At 44.6% G+C, this 17,670-nt stretch overlaps 1 protein-coding gene and 1 long non-coding RNA gene across 3 annotated transcripts in view; one reads left to right on the top strand and one right to left on the bottom strand.

Moving 5' to 3' along the window:
* FTO (FTO alpha-ketoglutarate dependent dioxygenase) overlaps positions 1 to 17,670 on the top strand; it is a 373,461-nt gene that overhangs the window by 316,785 nt on the left and 39,006 nt on the right. The gene's annotated exons all lie outside the window — the stretch shown is intronic.
* Positions 3,137 to 17,397, bottom strand: LOC136793097 (uncharacterized). Of its 2 annotated transcripts, XR_010837900.1 has the most exons (4): positions 17,252 to 17,397; positions 12,944 to 13,042; positions 7,238 to 7,374; positions 3,137 to 3,269 (listed from the first exon to the last, which is right to left on the bottom strand). It is a non-coding gene; the product is annotated as an uncharacterized lncRNA (long non-coding RNA). The 2 variants fall into 2 exon arrangements; XR_010837901.1 differs by lacking the exon at positions 12,944 to 13,042.

Genomic DNA, 17,670 nt, shown 5'->3' on the forward strand with positions numbered 1-17,670 from the left:
CTATTCCAGGTGCTGCCGCTGCTCTTTGGTGTTGGTCCGACCATGGCGGCCAGCAGCTCTCGGGGCTCTGTCCTTCCGAGTTCATATCCCATGGAGTTCCCAGCGCATGTGTTCATTTGCCTTGATGGAAGCTAGGGGAGCGGGCTGATGCCAGGGCTAGGGGTGACTGCACTAGAAGCCCTGGGGCTGAAAGCCCCAGGAAAGCTTTCCTGGAAGGCAGCTAGGCAAAAAGGTCACAGACTGAGCTGGTGACAAAAACAAGAGTGTCCCTCACTTGTGCCAAAGGCCATTCCACCAAAACAGTAAGACAGGGAAGTAGACCTCTTTGATCAGGAAACTTGAGTGTCAAAGAGAAATCACATCCACTGCTTCTGTTCCCATTCCCTTTAAAATACGAATAATAGGAGGAAAGGGCTGCTCAGTTATTCGTGTGGATGTACAGGCTTGACTCTTAACTCTCCCAGGGTTCGGAGTGGGTAGGCCTCTTCGGCTGCTGCCAGCAGTGGCCAAAGTCGTATTTTTGTTCAGCAGACGTGAGGGAGATGAAACCATCCTGCCCTGTCTGTGCTTAAAAAACGTGTCCATCTGGCCCCTCTGTGGAGAGGAAGTTGCCAGAGTCAGGGACTTCTCTAGGCTTTGGCCAGCTTTGACCCTTGCTCGTCACACTTTCCTGGGGCTCTCCTTGACCTCTAGGATAGGAAGGCACCTCTTTTGTCTTTATTCTCCTCGTTCCTCTCTCTACCCAGCCTCTTCTCCTCCTCCCGGTTTTCAAAGATCATCTCCTGCTGGGTCTCAGCTCAAACTTAACTTGGTTCCATGGCGTTGCCATGAGAAACAGCAGTGCCCTGAACCACCTGTGATAGTGGCGACTCTTCCCCTGAGTGAGGTCAGACACTCAGAAAATGGGCAGGCGATATTTGCAGTGGGTCTCCTCCTGTAGACTCCTCAGCGGGGGTTAACAAAGGTCCTCCAACTCAGAGACTTCGATTTTGTGTTAGAGAAAAAGACAAGCTTGACTCTCAACATTGGTGAGGCTCCGGGGAACATCGTGTGTGCCACTGAGCTATTAGAGATCTCTATTTGTCTAACGGAGTGTTTACTGTGGGCTCCCTTACAGCCCTCCCAGCCCCGCTGCACCAGGAACCTGTCTACAAACAAAAGCGTTTACCCTCTGAGCATTTCTTTCTCATTAAAATTTTCCATATACCCGGTAAACAAGGGCACGTTTGAAATGTAAATTTGTCATTTTCGTAGGCAACTTAAGTCAGCTCCACCTACCTTGAGACTGGTTTCTCCTTCAGCACAAGGCTTCACATTCCTAGTTTCCCTGTCGTCTCGTGCGGTTCACCCTCCCTGTATACTTAGACCCTGGTGTGGGCTGTTGTTGTTTTCCTTGAACACTTTCTGCAGTTATTTGTTGTAATTATCAAGTTCATTTTTCTCTAATAGATGTGATTCAGTATATTTAGCACTGTGTAATGAGTTTTCTGCCTGGTTGCATCTTAGCTAATAAGGAATTCCTTGGCGGCATCTCTGACAGCTGCTGCGAATCCCAGGTCTGTGCGGCCACAAGAGACCCCTTCCATGAACTGCTAGCATTAGAGAAATTAACTCCATTACACTCACCATAAAATTGAGGCTGAAATTTGATTACTGATAGACCCTCAATTCAACTAGCAACTGTAGAAATGGGTGGTGCCGCTGGGGAGAGAGGTGAGTGAGTGTGAAACGCCGGTGTCCACTTTTCCGTCAGTGCGTGTGTTCAGATATTTCCAGCCATACCTCCGGTTTACCCGCCGAGCAGGACCAGAGAACAGTGCCAAGCTGGTGGCTTTATAAAATGCGCGCTTTGGTGGGTATAAGAGACCCGAAGTCTTTTTTACTGCCATGATGGTGGTACCTTATTTTTAGTGCTTCTGCCTTCACTGAGCTAAGAAACCTTTCGGTGTGTTTTTGGCCATCGAAACTACTTGCGATTGTCGCAGGCGGTCCGGATTTGTAAGGCTAAAGGGCCGAGGACAATTAGTAATTGGTGGCTGGCTGCTATGATGTATAGTTGCTTAGCAACGGTGTCTGAATTAAGTCTCTGGAAGGGGCATACAGGAAGAGACAAGACAGGAAGATGAAATAGGTACCATTTCGATGTGTAGGTGAGTTGGTAATGAAAAAAGAGTAGAAGGTATTTGTAATCATAGAAACGGCTGAGAGGAAAATTGGGGCTCCAGGAGAGAAAAGACAGAACTTAGTTCCTCTCTTGCTAAATAAAATAAGAATAAGTGGCAGTCGAACCAACCCCATTATTTTAAAAGCTCCTCCTCTTTCATCGACACTTTACTGTGATTCCAACGCAAGCAGAACTCAGGGAGCATTCTTTACCCCAAATGCAGCATGAAAATTCATGGAAGGGAGAGATGGAGACTTGAGTTGTGCCTGATTCTTGAAATCTTTAGGACAAGCTTAGTTTAGCGTTAGTTCATACCAGTGAATTGGGATTAATTGGGGGACAGGGCCCAGTTTTGATTCAGCCCTGCTGCGGTACCGGGGGGATTGGTACTCAGGAAGCCAAGAACAGCATATCCATTTCATTAGACTCAGCTGAGTTCAGAGATTCAGCCGACTAAGCCATCACCCTGAACTCCCTGATTTAGTGAGCTGGTTTAGCCTCTGGAAGGCCAGATGAGCCAAAGAAAGTGGAAAAGCAGTAAAAGACCTTGATCCAGATATGGAGCCTTGTTAAGGGGCTGCCTTATCTACCCAAGGAGCTATGTCTGGAGGTCTGCAAAGGTCCGGGACTCATTACTGCTAGTGAGGGCTGTTTTGCAACTAGTGTTGAAACACCGAGATAAAGAAAGGATATATAGGAATTAAAAACAGATAATGTAAACACTAACAAAGAGTCTTAATCCCCTCAGCAGAGTGTTTTGCATGTTTACCTCTGATCAGAATTCTTAATAATATCGAGTGAGTTGCAATTCAATAAAGATTCCCTAGGAAGAAAGAAGTCGATCCTTGGATTACAAAAACAAAACAAAACAAGAAAAACAGAATCCCCCCAAAACTTAACACTCACTGTCTTTCTATTATTTGAAAAATAAAAATGAAGAAAATTTTAAATAGTAAAGAAATGACACAGGAAGGTTTTGTTTTGGCTTAGTTGGGTTCAGATCATTTAGGGGTACAATGCAATCCCCCATTATCTAGTGATTAGAAGGGCATCTTTAGGGCTCAGAAAGCAGATCTTCTATCTTCACCTCTCACTTGTTTTCTCTCTGAAAAATGAAGGTGTTTTGATATAAAGTTATTATTTTGCAATTGAGCAAGTCTTTGCCCTCCTGGCCTGAAGTTCCTCACTGGAGAGAAGAAGCTGATAACCATTTCTGATTCTTGCCTGCTGCCTATTAAGGGCTCACCCTCACTTAAAATCCAGCACTCTATTTTCAGGACAATGTATAATTATTTGGGAAGAATCCAAAATGATGGCTAGGGCATAATAACAGCATGTATAAAAAGACAATCTGTCTAACGGCCTATGGTTCCAGTTTATATATCTTAAGCTAAGGGTGCCCTGTGCTCCTACATTCCCACCACTCTATGTAATACTCATATTCTAGTTTTTTAACACCCAGCTTCCCTACTGGATTGTAAACTCCATGAGGGCAGGAGCCATATACCTGGCTTTCCACTGACCATTGTATCTCCAGCACCCAGCACAGGTTCTGTTACATAGAGGGGAACTCAGTAAATGTTGGTTGAGTTCATTGTTATCTTAGATTCTAGCAGTGGTAGCCAACCTCCAAGATGGCCCCCAGTGATCCCCAGCTCCTGGAATTCACAGGCTTATGTAATCCTCTCCCTTTCAGTGTGGCTGGACTTGGTGACTTGCTTCTGACAAACATAATGAGGGAGAAAACTAGGTCATAAATGGCACTGTGGTTAATCTCAATCTCTTTCTGTCTGGACCACTCACTCTGGGGGAAGCCAGCTGCCATGCTGTGAGCAGCATTATGGAGAAGCCCTCATGGTAAGGAACTGAGGCCTCCAGCCAACAGCCGTGGCAATGAGCTTAGAAGTGTATCTTCTAGCCCACATCAAGCCTCAGATGACTGCAGCACCCTCTGATACATTGACTGCATCCTTGTGAGAGACCTTGAACCAAATTCCTGATCCATAGAAACTCTGAGATAATCATTCCTATTGTTTTAAACCCCTAATTTGGGGGGTAATTTGTTACACAGCATTAGATAGTGAATATACTAGCCAGTTGCCACAGGCATCACTTCATTCACTTGTTCATTCAGGGATTACTTGTTGAATGCCAACTCTGCCAGGGACTGTGCTGGATGCTGGGAATAACAAAACAAATAAGGCAAGGTCCCTGCCTTTGAGAGCACGGAAGTGCTGTCCATTTAGATTTAGTGGGCATACAAAGGAGAAAGCTCGAGCAGGCTAGGATGGGAGGGTACCTAAGACTGACACAGTGGTCTCTTAGACACACACAAGTACACCATAGGAAACACTTTTCCCCAACTGTACCTTAGCTTAGCCCAGCTCTAGACAGTTTTAGCAAACTTGGTTCAGCATTGATCTATATAGCACTGAGTCATTATAGAGCAGGTCGGACACTACAGAAGAAGCGTCGGAAGATTTCGGCTCTGGGATGTGACTGTCCCATGCTGAATCTGACTCATTTTGAAGGGTTCTTCCCAGTCTGTCAGTTTTATTTATCCCTCCTTGATTTCTCTGTCACTAACACTCTATTATCCAGGGGTCTTTTGATTAGAAACAAATGGTTTGATTCTTTTTAAAAGGACAAAAAACCATGAGATTATTTGAATGCTTTGTGTGTTTGCTGGATGTATAAGTGCAGGTTTCACTGTGACTGATGGCTGAACATGGCAGGAGGAAGAGTCGTGCCTGGGCTCACCAATGGAATACTTGTAGAAAATGATGAGACGATAAAGACATCAGCCAGTTATAGCCCTGATATATTGATGGTCAGTACTGAATCACAGTGGAAGGAACACATGTCCATAGGGACCCTCCTATAATGGCCCTTAGAACGGCTGATTCATTAGTAGACCCATTTCCAGGACCTCATGCTCTAGGCTAAGCAGAGCTTGCCCTGTGCATGGATGGTGTTGTATGGCTGACCTAGGGCCTGAGGATGAGTGACAGAGGTAGAGGGGAAAATTCACTTTGCAATAAAGAAACAGCTCTGCCGGGCCCGGGTCCCCTACCCTCTAGGGGCTGGGGCTCAGGAATGAGAAGTAATAGGACCGGCTACCAGAGAACCCCAATAATACTCTCAAGATGCTCCCAGGTTTAGAGATGACTCCAAGGAGGAAGAAAGCCAACATATTCTTTATGCATTTGCTGCAGGCCACAGCGGGAAAGCAATAAGATGCTGATACCATCCTCTTGCAGGTATAACTGATCTGAGGGGGAAAAGGGAGGCAGTCTAGGAGGGACAGCAAAGATTAGTTGGGCTTTTCCCACCTCCTCTGCACAAGCAGGAGGGATGAAGGAACAATTGGTGGTATTCAGGGCCTTTATTTGGAATTTTTTCCTCCCCTTTAAAAAAAAATAAAAAAGCTTCCTTTGTATGCTGCGGCAGTGTCTGTTTTTGTTGTGGTGGCTTGTTGTTTTAAATAGGAGAACTTGTGAAATGAGACTGCATGAAAGATGGACTTGTTTTATATATGGGATATTGCCTGTCCTTCAGATCTATGTGTCTCGCTTATGGAATGAACCAAAGCAGGAGAGATAAACTAATATTTTGTATAAGCTCAGCCAGACAATACAGATGATAAAGATGTTTCATCTTCTTATGCATGCAGAAAATATGAAAAATCGTAGTTTACACATATTTGCTCAATTCAAGTGTAAAATTGGGCCCCTCGATTGCCCTGGGCCACAGTGACTGTGTTAACGAAGCTCGATTTACCTTGCAGCCGAGTGAAAAATGATCAGAATATTAGACTCATCTCGCCCACATTAAGGAGCCATTGCATTTCCCGACAATTTTATGCTATCTCAATATGAAAACAGAGCAATTTCAACTCATATCAGGTTATGATCGGCAATTACAGTTGCATAATTCACCTAGTTGCCTCTTTGCAGGGCCTTTATTTTCCCTCTTGGTGACATTCCTGAGAAAGTGCCTGATAAAAATGTCATATATCATCCCAGCTTTAGAACTCGTGAGGGGGTAATCTGCTCTGCCTTGCCGAGTCCGTATTCATCACTGGATTTTTGACTTGGAGGGGTCATGACACTCATAATTTCCTGTTTGATATTGTCCTCACCGGCTCTGACAAGGGCTGTAAATGCTGGGTTGTAGGCAGTGGTTAAGCCCTGTTCCAGTGGGGCTCATCACCAGCAATAACAGTGCATTACTGTGGCTCGTGCTGTAGTTGGCCGTTTCGAAGATAATTAGATTTGATGTCAACATTTCTTTATCACCTGCATCCTTTTGTGCATCTGTGTGTCAAGTTGTTATTTCCGGATTTATTAGCACCCTCAGAGCTCCTCTCTATCTGTCAGCCTGTGTGCTGTTTGTGTTGACAGTTGTAAAGTTAATTACTAGTACTAATGAGCGCCGGGCTTTGGTGGACATGGCGTTTTGGACATTTAAAACTATAATTAGTTGGTTTTTTTTTCCTAGTGTAGTGCTTTCAGTACAGGAAAAAGAAAGTGTTTAAAAAAATACCTTCCGTTCCATTTTGACATTCTGTGTGCAGTCAACTTATCTTTTATTCAAAGGCTCCAAAAATTCAGTTCTGTTTATTTTTCAAATAGACTTCCTTTCCATTGTGACTCCATGAATAATTTCTCTTGTTCCTTCCTTCTCTTTCATATGACCATTTCATATGCCTTGAGAATTAAGGCTAGTGATGGTGGAATGATCAAAAAACATACTGGGAAAATGTTGACCTCCACCCAATCAGTAGGCTGCAGATTTTCGCCTCACAGCTCTCCTCTTCTCAAATGTTACTCTGGATTCAACTGAAGGGTTCAGCGACTGGCGAAGACTGGATAAAATTGAAAGAGCAATAGATAGTTCTCTGGGTGGCTGGATCCTAACTAATAGCCAGTGTTTATGTAGTATTAATTCCATGGCCAAGAATCATGGTACAGCTCCCCTAGGTTCATCCTTGCAACAAAGCTGTGAGATCGCTACTGTTATCTCCGTCTTAGAGATGGGGAAGCTAAAGTTGAGAAAAATGAAGCAACTTACCCAAGGTCTCACAAGTAGGAAGTTGCGCTGAGATTTGAATCCAGTCAACGCAGCTCGGAGCCTGTGCTCATAACTACTCCTCTAAAGACATAAAGTACGCTTTCACGAAAAATTAGCACACTCCTGGGGCGTGTATTCTAGAACAACAAAAAGCCATCACTTACTAAATCAGATGGGCTCATTTATATTTCACTCCCAGTCATCCAGGGACGCTAGTTTCAGTGTAATGGCAATTATCTGTGGCGTGTACTTTATGGAGGTATTTTGTTTGGTCTGCGGCGGCGGCAAAGCACCACTCCCTTGCCGCTATTCATATTTACTTTCTATTCATCATTATCTGCCATTTTGCTAAATAACTATCCTTCCCGGACATAAATCATCTATAAAAATACTCTGGCTCAGAGAAAATTTCGCCCTGGCACTGCAATGATGAGATAACTATTTTCATCTCTTGTTGAAGCATTGAGATTTATTGGCTTTCTATGGGCAACAGACCAGGCATCACTCTCTGCTAAACAGACTCCCACTTGCATTTATTCTTATTGCATTTAGCGATTCAAAATGGAGCGCTCGGAATCCCTCGAGGGTCCGTTCCCAGCCTGGGTGGGGTGTTATTCCTTTATATTAGATAAGGGGAGGACACACAAAGAAACATGTGGCGATTTGGATGATTTTTTATTTCCGTTTAGCAGTGATGACAGAATGTCATAGTGAAATGACTTCAAAAGTCATTTTTCCCCACTGCCCTGGTTCTGCAGCCCTGTCCCTTGAGGGCTCTTCCATTGTACAGTGTTATTAATTCTGCTAACTTTCAGACTCCATTGCTGACAACAGGCCTCTTGGCTTTCGCAGCCTATTACATTAAATTTCCCATCAAACCATGTCAGCCTCTGAGGTCACAGATTTCGAGAGAAGCTTTAGATATTTTGCCATCTGACTTCACGGGCAGGTGTTTTCTAAATTGCTTTTAGGTTTGTTTTTCCAGTGTCAGAAATCAGATTGAACTTATTTTAAAAAAACTCGAGAGAGTGAGCGCCCATCAGGGTAGGAACAAAGCAGAGCGCGAGGCACGTCTGAACTGGCGCGCGTTTGTGTGTGCGCGCGTGCCCCTGCTGTGCACTTGCATTCCAGTTGACCTTTCGGTGGGAAAGCAAAGCCTTCCAACTAGACTTCATCCCCGACCCCACCTGGTGAGTAGAGTGTCTTGTGGACTATCTATTTTTTGTTTTTTTAGCAACTATCGGAGCCCCCAAGTAATAGTGCGACCGCCCTGGTGGGCAGAGCTAGGCTCCACTGACCTTGATTTTGGAGGGATCTGTGAAACTGTTGGGTGGCATTAGAAGGTCACTGGGCAGGCCAGTGAAAGGACTGTGGGCCTGGTTGAGGACCAGCATGGCTTACTGTGGAATCCTCGAGCAAGTTCCCAGTGGCAATAAAAACTCTGTGTTCCCCTTCCTGTGTTAATTTCGGCTTGCTGTTGTGGGATTAAAATAAAGGAAAAGCAGAAACCTTCCTTCCCACTTACATGGCCACAGGCACCATGTTGCTGTCAAAATTACATTCCGAAGGAAGCATGTGGAGGAAAATGGAACCGGGGCTCCATTTCAAGACAGAAAAGAAATGAGATGTTATTTTTGAAGCAGTCAGCTCCTGAAAACGATTACAAATCATTTGGCAAACGCAACCCGCCCTCGAAGTTCTTATTTATTATTAGTTCCAGTTAATATTTCTGCTCTAAAAATGACAACATTCAGATCCCAGCTTGCCACGGCCGCGCAGATTTACAGGCTTGGCAGGGAACAGCCTTGTGGTTCCCTCACTGTGTGTTGTATGTGTGCTGGGGAGGGTGGCCAAGTGACGAGCCTTGGGAGGAGGGGGAAGGGATCCCCTCCCGGGCCTCCACAGTGATAGACGTTCAACACTTGGGTGCCCCACCTCCGCTCGGGTGACAAGAGCACGGGTGCCTGGTGGGAAGGGGTGAACACTAACTAGCCCTGCCCCCTTTTTTTCTCTATAATTTTGAGAGATCACGCATCTCCCCTGAACCCATGATTAGCTAGCTCTCCCTGCAGGAGGAGGTGGTGGAACCAGGCTCGGGCCGGAGAAGGATGAGCAAGGCGAGGTAGTGTCACCGCGCTTCCCCTGCTAGCAGCCATAAGGTGAGAGAATCATTTGTGGCACTCTAGGGACAGTTTTGTCACCCTGACAGTAATGCTGTTATGCGCTGGCTTGACACACAGGATGAATCCATAAAGACAGATAAGTAACTGTGAAAGTGGCTGGGGATCAGGCTGAGTGCCACCACTCACCTGCAGTGACAAATAGATAGTCATGAAGGATTGGAAATCCTGCCCGACACAGAGATCTGTCAGCAAAGAGATGGACGGCAGCCCCGGTGACACCGGCGGCTGGAGTGACGCGTGCGTGTGCACATACGTGTCCCTGCAGGGGGTGCCAGGAGGTTGCCTTCAGAGCCTCGCTGGGAAAGGGGGGAGGCTTTTCCCAGAGGGGTGTCTGTTGGTGCGGTTGCAGGGGGAGAGGATTTCAACGCTCCATCCGTATTTTCTTGGTGAAATGGAATTGTGCATTTTGTGTCTTTTTACTGGTGAGTTCAGGCGTATTTGGTGAAGAAGGCTGTGTCTCGTTTCCATTTTCCCTGGGATTTTTTTTTTTTTTTCATACCAATAGGGGTCCCCATCTGCAAATCGAATGAATCCAAGTTTTGATAGTTAGCAAAATATGACCGCTAAGCTGTCGGTGTGAGGGGCGCCAGGCAAAGGGCAAGAGGAAGCGGGGGGCAGGGGGGGCTCAGATTTATCTTTTGTGCTGGAGAGGTTTGTTAGTTCTGGCTGAGAATCTGCTTGTCCTCACTGAAAGAAATTCGGAGGGAATCGCTGGCCAAAAAAAAAAAAAACCAGGCTGTATGCTGGAACTGCTATTTCCCAGTTCGGCTGGAGATGCAAACGGCACTGAGTGGTCCAGTGCTGACATCGTTGTTGTTACCGTGCAGGCTATGCCATCCTTGTTTTAATTATTCTGGAGGTCATGAATGCCTGCCTATACCCTACCATCTTCCTGGATAGTTCTGAAAGAGATTGGAAGTGACAAATAAGCATACATGATAAGAGTAAAAACCTCCTTGGGTCACCATCAGGGGTTGGAACAAAAGCCACTTAGAGCTCTTGTCTTTCTTTTACCTAGAAGGACGATTTTGATCCCAGGGGTGAGCGTAACCCCTTGGGGGTCCAAGGGTTTCAGACAGGGTGGGTTCTGTGTCTCATGTGCAGGTCAGCAGGAGAAGGGAAGGAAAGCAAACTGGTGATCCAGCGTCCGTTTTCGGTAACAGTGATCAGCATTGCTGGTGTTGATAAGATAGTTGGCTACAGGGCATAGAGGCTCATCTAGCAAATCCTTGTTCTGACTGTTTTAATGTAATCATTTTTGAAAGAAAGGAATTACCATAATATGCTCTTTTTCTTCCCCCAAATGAGTCCTCTTGCCCTATTCCTTTGCTGTCATTTTTGCCACCTACCTTTGTCATAGGTGGAAGTGTGCTTGATTTATCTCACCCATACCTACCTACCTACCCTATTAATTTTACTTCTAGGAGCTTAATATAGAGCTCCTTCTATTTCTGGAACTCTCGTTTCCTCAAAAATGGTTACATGGAGCTTAAACTCTTACTACTACTAAAGCTGCTGCAACTACTCCGATTGCTACTACTTCTATTTGAGCTGTATGGTATATATTTAAACATTTATTCCCCTGTCCAGGCAGACTCTTGCAACCAGATTTTTCCTTAGAAAACCCTGGGGCCCATTTGTTGGTTTTAAGATTCTTTATTTTAGTTTATAATTTTGGGAGGCTAAGGATGTTTTTAAGCCATTCAGCTATAATGAAAACTTTTATTCTTTTGATCCCAGGTTCTCAGTTTGACGTGTTCTGACCCTATCATTCTAACCGTGATTTAAATTCTGAATTTCCAGAAGCCTTATTAAAGATGTCAATTTGTGCCCCAGAATGGTAAATGTTCCTGTGAACTTTGACTCCTAAAGGAAACTCTATTTTAAAAGAATAAAAGATTTTCCTGATAAATATGTTCCTCATTTTAGGCTAATACTTTCAGTCTGAATGCTGGAATGGGGAAGGGCCAGCCCATTCCCTGACCCCACTTGCTCCCTCATTTTGTGATTCAGTGCTATTTTACAACCCCCGGCGTTAGATTTTTATTTTGCCAAGATCACTTTTGTAATGGGATATAAATCTCCCAGTGCACACCCTGATTAAATAGGCCTGTACGTGAATTAAAAAGAGGGTAGGCCACTTACCATCACGGGGCTACAGGTGAGCCTGCCAGATACCCAGAGCTCAGGAGACTGAAGGAAACTCTTAGCTCTTTTTGTTCACTTGGGAGCCAAGTGGACACTGCTTCGCAGGGCCTTGGCGATGAAATGCGAGCCGGGGGCCTTTCCCTGGCTACACATCTCTCCTCGCTCTGGATTTGCACAGATTCTCCTGGAAGTTGTCCAGCTCCTACCCCCCTATTCTCATTGGATGACGGCAGTGGCCGCTGTCAGTGGGACCCCGAGGCCACAGGGACAGCTGACTTGTGCTAATGTTTGTCACAGTTCCTCTTTCTGTTCTCCTTCTATCTGCTGCTCTTCTGTCTGTATGCCAGCTTGACGGTCAGGACGCCGACTACCAGAATTTGCCAATAGAAATGTATCAGATGATGCTCATTTCCTCAGTTTTAGCTCCATGCCCAACTTCTTAATGAGAGTGCTTTGGGAGAGAAGTTTCTTCCGGAGAGTTTAACTTACCCTATCACTGACTCTTCACCTGGTCAGACTACGAACAGAGATAATTCAGCCACCTTTACTACCTTCCCAGGACTTGAAAAGTTCATTTGGTATGAAGATATACTTTTTTAAAACTGATGTGCCCAGCCCAGTTTTGTATCGTGCCCATCAGCACTTGGCATTACCTCAGCCTCCTCAAATCCTCTTCCCCACCCCCCTGTGGTCTGAGGGACCTTGGTGTATTTGGAACCCATGGACCAGCAGCGTCTCTGGAGGCTCTCAGGAGGAGACCTGGTTCGAATAACTTGCACAGCAGTGCTCTTCGGGGTTGACTAACCACTTTTGCACACATGATTTCTCTTGATCCTCTTTACCATGGTGAGGTAACTAGGCGGATATCATTGGCCCTGCTTTACTACAGGAAAATTCGGAGGTGGAGAGGTCCCGCTCCTAAGTGGCTGGGCTGGAATTCACCATTTTTTACTGTCCCAGGGGATTTGTGGGCAGTGTTTCCCAGAATCTTTAGAGCAGTCCACGCAGTAAGGTGGCACAGGTGATGATGACCCACTTTGCAAGTGGGGAGGCTGAAGCTTAGGGAGGCTGACCAGCTCTCTTGGGAACACAGCAGATGACGAGTGACACAGCTGGGAAACATATCCCAGACCTTCCAACTCTCAGACCAACACCCTTTCTGTTACACCGTGATTAACTCCACAAACAAGAAAATCTCAAGAACAAAACTACTCTGAAGTCTTTGTAGAGCTTCACCCTTCATATGATTCCAAATTCCCATGTCAATCGAGCTGCAGCTCCCTGGGGCAGATCTCGCGAGAAGAAGGTCTCCTTGGGCTGGCTGTTCAGACCGGGGAGGGCTTAGCAGCATGCCCCACACCTAGGGGACACTCACCAACTCGTTGGCACTGGAGATGCTGAGGATCTGGACCCACGTTCTGGCACTACTTGCCTTTCGCCGACTCATGCCCTGAGCATTTGCAGAGTGCGTGGGCTGTAATGCAAAGATGGCGTGGATGAACGAAAGAAGAGTGTCAGGTGTTGCTAACGACGGACAGGAAAGATGTCCGCGTCAGTGCGGACATGTCGCAAGCTCAGACAGCCATCTCTCAGAGCGGACACTGAAGGCACGAGAGAGAGCTAGCTGGGGAAACCTCCCATCCCTAAAGCCCTTGCTGGGGTCTTATATCGCAGGGGAAGCTGCAGCAAGGCAGAGTGTGCTGCATTTGCAAAGGTCAGGCTTTAATTACATGCACAGTTAAATGGAAGTACTGCAGAGAGGTCACACTCATATTTCTTCGGCCTTCATTAATGTTCTTGCTCTGTCACTTTCTCTTTCCTTGGGTTTGTAAATGAAAGTTCCTTTAAGTACATTTAAAAGGATTATTTATTTTTAATTGTTTTACCTCTGGAGGGAGAGGTTACCTTTTTTTTTTTTTTTTTGAGCAGTTAAAAAAAGAAACTTCACCTATGCATTTCTTGCTAATTTATTTCAAAGGCTGTGCTTTTTATAGTCTTATCTACTAATGCCTTTGATTAAAACACAAGCAAAAACCAGCCAACATGAACAGGTTGAATGCCACATCTGTGCGGAAGATAGCAGCTCACTTATTTATGGCTCAAAGAAATGGAGCCTAAATTAAGCTAGCTATTGCTGGAGAGTGGATAAGCGGCCATTATGAATTATCCTTAATTATAGCGATTTCCTAAACTAATAAACCTGCTAAATCTTTATTGCAAAGGTTAGTTTACGCAGTGCGTATAAAATCCGCATGTGCTTCACATCAGACACCAGCTGTCTGACAGTGTGTTCCTATTTCCGTGAGTGTTCACATAAATTTTATGTAGGTTATATTAACAGTCAGTCCATATCACTACCCACAGATGCCAGTAGACATAAAAATTGCTCTCTAGTGAGCCTAAATATCCCTAGAAGCTAGTTGTGTCTAATGTTCCATGTAGTATTTGTACGTGAAAGCACCAGATTGGAGGGTTATTTACAGATGAATATTTCAATCCAGTTAGTTCATATAGGCCTACTTAGCCTTCGTTGCTGGTTTATTTGTATGCTAAATAATTCACCAAAGGTTCTTGTTTACTTTCTATAGTAGTTTCTATGAAATGCAAACAAGGGAGCCAACTTTAGGTTTTCAAAAGGCTAAGTATCTCTGTGTTTAAATGCAGGTCAGAGCAGCAAATGCAGTCTTGCCGATGGGCTGTCACTATTCTTCTTCTCCTCCTTCTCCTTCTCCTTCTCCTTCTCCTTCTCCTTCTCCTTAGGTGAGATGTTTCGAAGTCTTCGGAGGATCTCCTCCTCCCCCCTCCTCCCCCACCCCTCCTCCCCCTCCTCCTCCTTTTTCCTTCCTCCTTCAGGTATGACTGGAGCTTACTACTTTCATAGGAATTTTTGGCTGGACTATCTTTAGTCTAAATTTATCTTTTTCAATACCTGCTGTAGGCTGCCTTCAATTTACAGAAGTTAACCACCCAAAGCCAGCAGCAATGAATCCCTCCTTGGCTTCGAGAAGCTTCCCCACAGTCCTCTGGGCTGACAAGAACAGGTCATTTCTCAGCTACTGAATGCCCTTGTTTTCTTCCTCTTTTTCCTTTTGCTTTCTTTCTTTTTTATTTTTATGTTTTTTCCCCCTTTTTCTCCTCAATGATTTTTTCTGGTACATTTCCAAATCTCAAGATTTGAAAGGACAGCAAGTAGGACCTTTCTCTTTTCCCGGAAAGCTCCAAGCCAGACCAACCTCTGTCACCCTGAAGGACAGAGGAGCAAAGTCCACATCTAAATGATGTAGCCTTTAGTGGCCCTCAGAGTGTATGTCCACCTGGGTGGGAAGGATCCTTGTCTTCCATGGTTACAGTTACCTGGCCCTGTTGTTCAGATGTTCCCATGGCTCAGTTTACATGTGAAAAATACCTCTCTGTCCCCCACATTCTGCAAATGTTTCTGATCCTAAACATTTGCCCCTGAAGAGATTGGAAAATAGCCTCCTTCATTTTCAGCCCCGGCGCTGCCAAGATAGTGAGAGGGTTCAATAGCAGTGCTAACTTTTTATTTAATAATATCGATTTTATCATTTTTACTACTTACAATGGGGACTGGTCTGCTGATAGTTATTTGACCTCCCTTTGTGCATAGCTGTGGAGTGCTTCGTTAAAGCTATCGACATACCTCTCTCTTCCCCTCATCCTCTTCCAGCAGCCCATCTCGGCAAATAATATTGAATGCAGTAACTGTTGCCTGATATTGATTTCAGACTGTGTTCATCACACCCTTCCCAGGGCCAGGCAAAGAGCCTCAGCCTCCGTTCTGTAAACCCGTGACTGCTGTAGGCTGAAGTATCATTTCCATCTTCTAAGCAAGAATATCAACCATATATGTTTCAAAAAAAAATTATCCAAGAAAATGAAAGCATTTTTTGATCTTGATTATTTTTTTGCACATACATAATTAAACTGATCTCTTCAGTTTTATGCTGAGCTCTTTCTGTCTTTTTTTTTTTTTTTTTAAGGAATACTAAAAGATCCAAGGATCCCTGAGCTGGTAGAAGGAACTCTGATTATATTTTAAGCTTCTGGGATTCAGAGTTTGGCACATTCAGCCAGACCCAGGGCCTCTTTGACCTTCAGTTTTCAGCCAGCTGGGGCTGTTCTCAGCACCTGGGCCTAAAACAGAGAAAGTTCCAGGTTTCACCTCCATGGAGTCAATTGAGGTGGCAGGGCATTTAAAAGAACCAGGGTTTCACATTCAGGGAGTGGCCAGCTTAATCTGGTCATTATAAACATCCATAGGAAGGACATGACATGTAGTCCGGGTGGGTTTGTATATTCATTGAGAAGAACACCAAACACCAAGCAAATAATACTGGAAATCATAAATATTATAGACAAAAATTAATAATAATAATAAGGCAATAGAGAATTTGCACCAAGAGTGATTATATCCGGGTGGTGGAATTATATAGTATTTAAGTTTTCTTCTTCAGGCATTGGGCATTTCTACATTTTCTGAATTTTCTTTTGGAGTTAGAAAAGGAGCCCTACTCAGAAGTATTATTTTTCAAAATGGAAAGGTTACTAGAAGGATTGGAACTCCAGAAGATTCCTGTCTACCAAAGTGAATACATTAGCCAAGGTTGAAATTGACTCAGTGGCCATTGCTAATCTCTGCTCCGAGGGAAGCACAACAGACATGACTCCTATCACCGGGCACCTGCCAGTTTGTATTTTGTGAATCCAATAGGGACTGAGCCAGCCTTTGCCACTGAAGTGTAAGGGCAAAATGGTTAGGAAGAAGGGCTTTGGAGTCAGACAGACCCAGGTTTGATTCCTGGTTCTTTCTCTTGCCAGCTATGAGTTTGAGCAAATTAACTTTCTCTGCACCTCACTCTCCTCATCTGGAAAATGGGTTATTGAGAGGATGAAATGAGATTCTGTGTGTAAGCTCTTAACATAATGCCTGGCATCTAGTACTCAGTCAATAAACCGTAATCTTCATGAATGGCATCTGTATAGCAATTTCCTTATCAGACCAGAGCCGTAACGGAAATTAGCATACTCACAGTCTACAGAATGGTGATTTTCTTTCTCCCCTTAAGCCCAACCGGGACTCAGATGAGATCTACCCAATGTCTAATACATAACAGATTTCCAGGGCAACTCTGATTTCCACTCTTTGATTAAAGGCAATTCATTTTTTATTGTATATCTAAAAGAAATTTTGTTTTTATGTTTTCGTTAAGATTTTTAAATAAATAAACATTCGTATCAGGAAATAAAAACTTACACGTCTTGATTTGTGGTTCTGAAAATATGATCACCATACTGAGAGTTCTTTAGCATAGAATGTACCCCCTCCCCCAAACAAACGTACACGCGTCCTCTCTGAAGCAAGGATTCTTCCGGAGAAATACTAGACGAACGTAACTAGAACCCTTAGACTGTCATCTCATTTTTATCATAGGGTCAGTTTTGCTATTCTATTTGTACGGTCAGAAACACTTCCTAATACCATGGATGGCATAGGATTCTTCCCTGCAGGCAGCCATCTTCAGGGCTGAAAGCAGAATATAAAAAGCAGCTAAATTAGAGACTTTACACAGTTGCTGGAACCAGCTTAATGAGAGACAGCGAACATTTTGCAGGCTACTGAACTTCTGAAATGTGACAATCCAAGCAAATGAAATCATGGTACCTCTCATTGTAGTTTAATTGGACTCAAACTCGGCACGAGGGGCTGCTGAAAGCTGTATTCCAGGAGATAGACAGGAATCGCGCACCAACGAATTGAGCCCACACCACGCATCTTACAACCAACCGTCTGAGCTCCACACAGCTCTCAGGACTGACTCTTGTGGTCAAGAGAGAGAGAACTGCGGCGAATAAAAGCAGAGATGATAAGGCAGGCCAAATCCTGGCCTGGTGAATGGCATACCTGTCACCCCGAGTTATGCACTTGAAATAGCTCAGCCCCGTGGCAGCCCGTACAGGCCAATTTATTTTAAAGAGGCAAGAAGAAGTGAAACAAACTTCGGCCCTCTCTGCTGCCTGTTAGGGTGTCAAGATATCAGTGTCAGGGAGTCCTCTGAACAGAAGGGTGAGGAGGAGTTGAGC

The sequence above is a fragment of the Kogia breviceps genome, chromosome 18 (genome assembly GCF_026419965.1).
Source record: "Kogia breviceps isolate mKogBre1 chromosome 18, mKogBre1 haplotype 1, whole genome shotgun sequence".
Classification (NCBI taxonomy): domain Eukaryota; kingdom Metazoa; phylum Chordata; class Mammalia; order Artiodactyla; family Physeteridae; genus Kogia; species Kogia breviceps.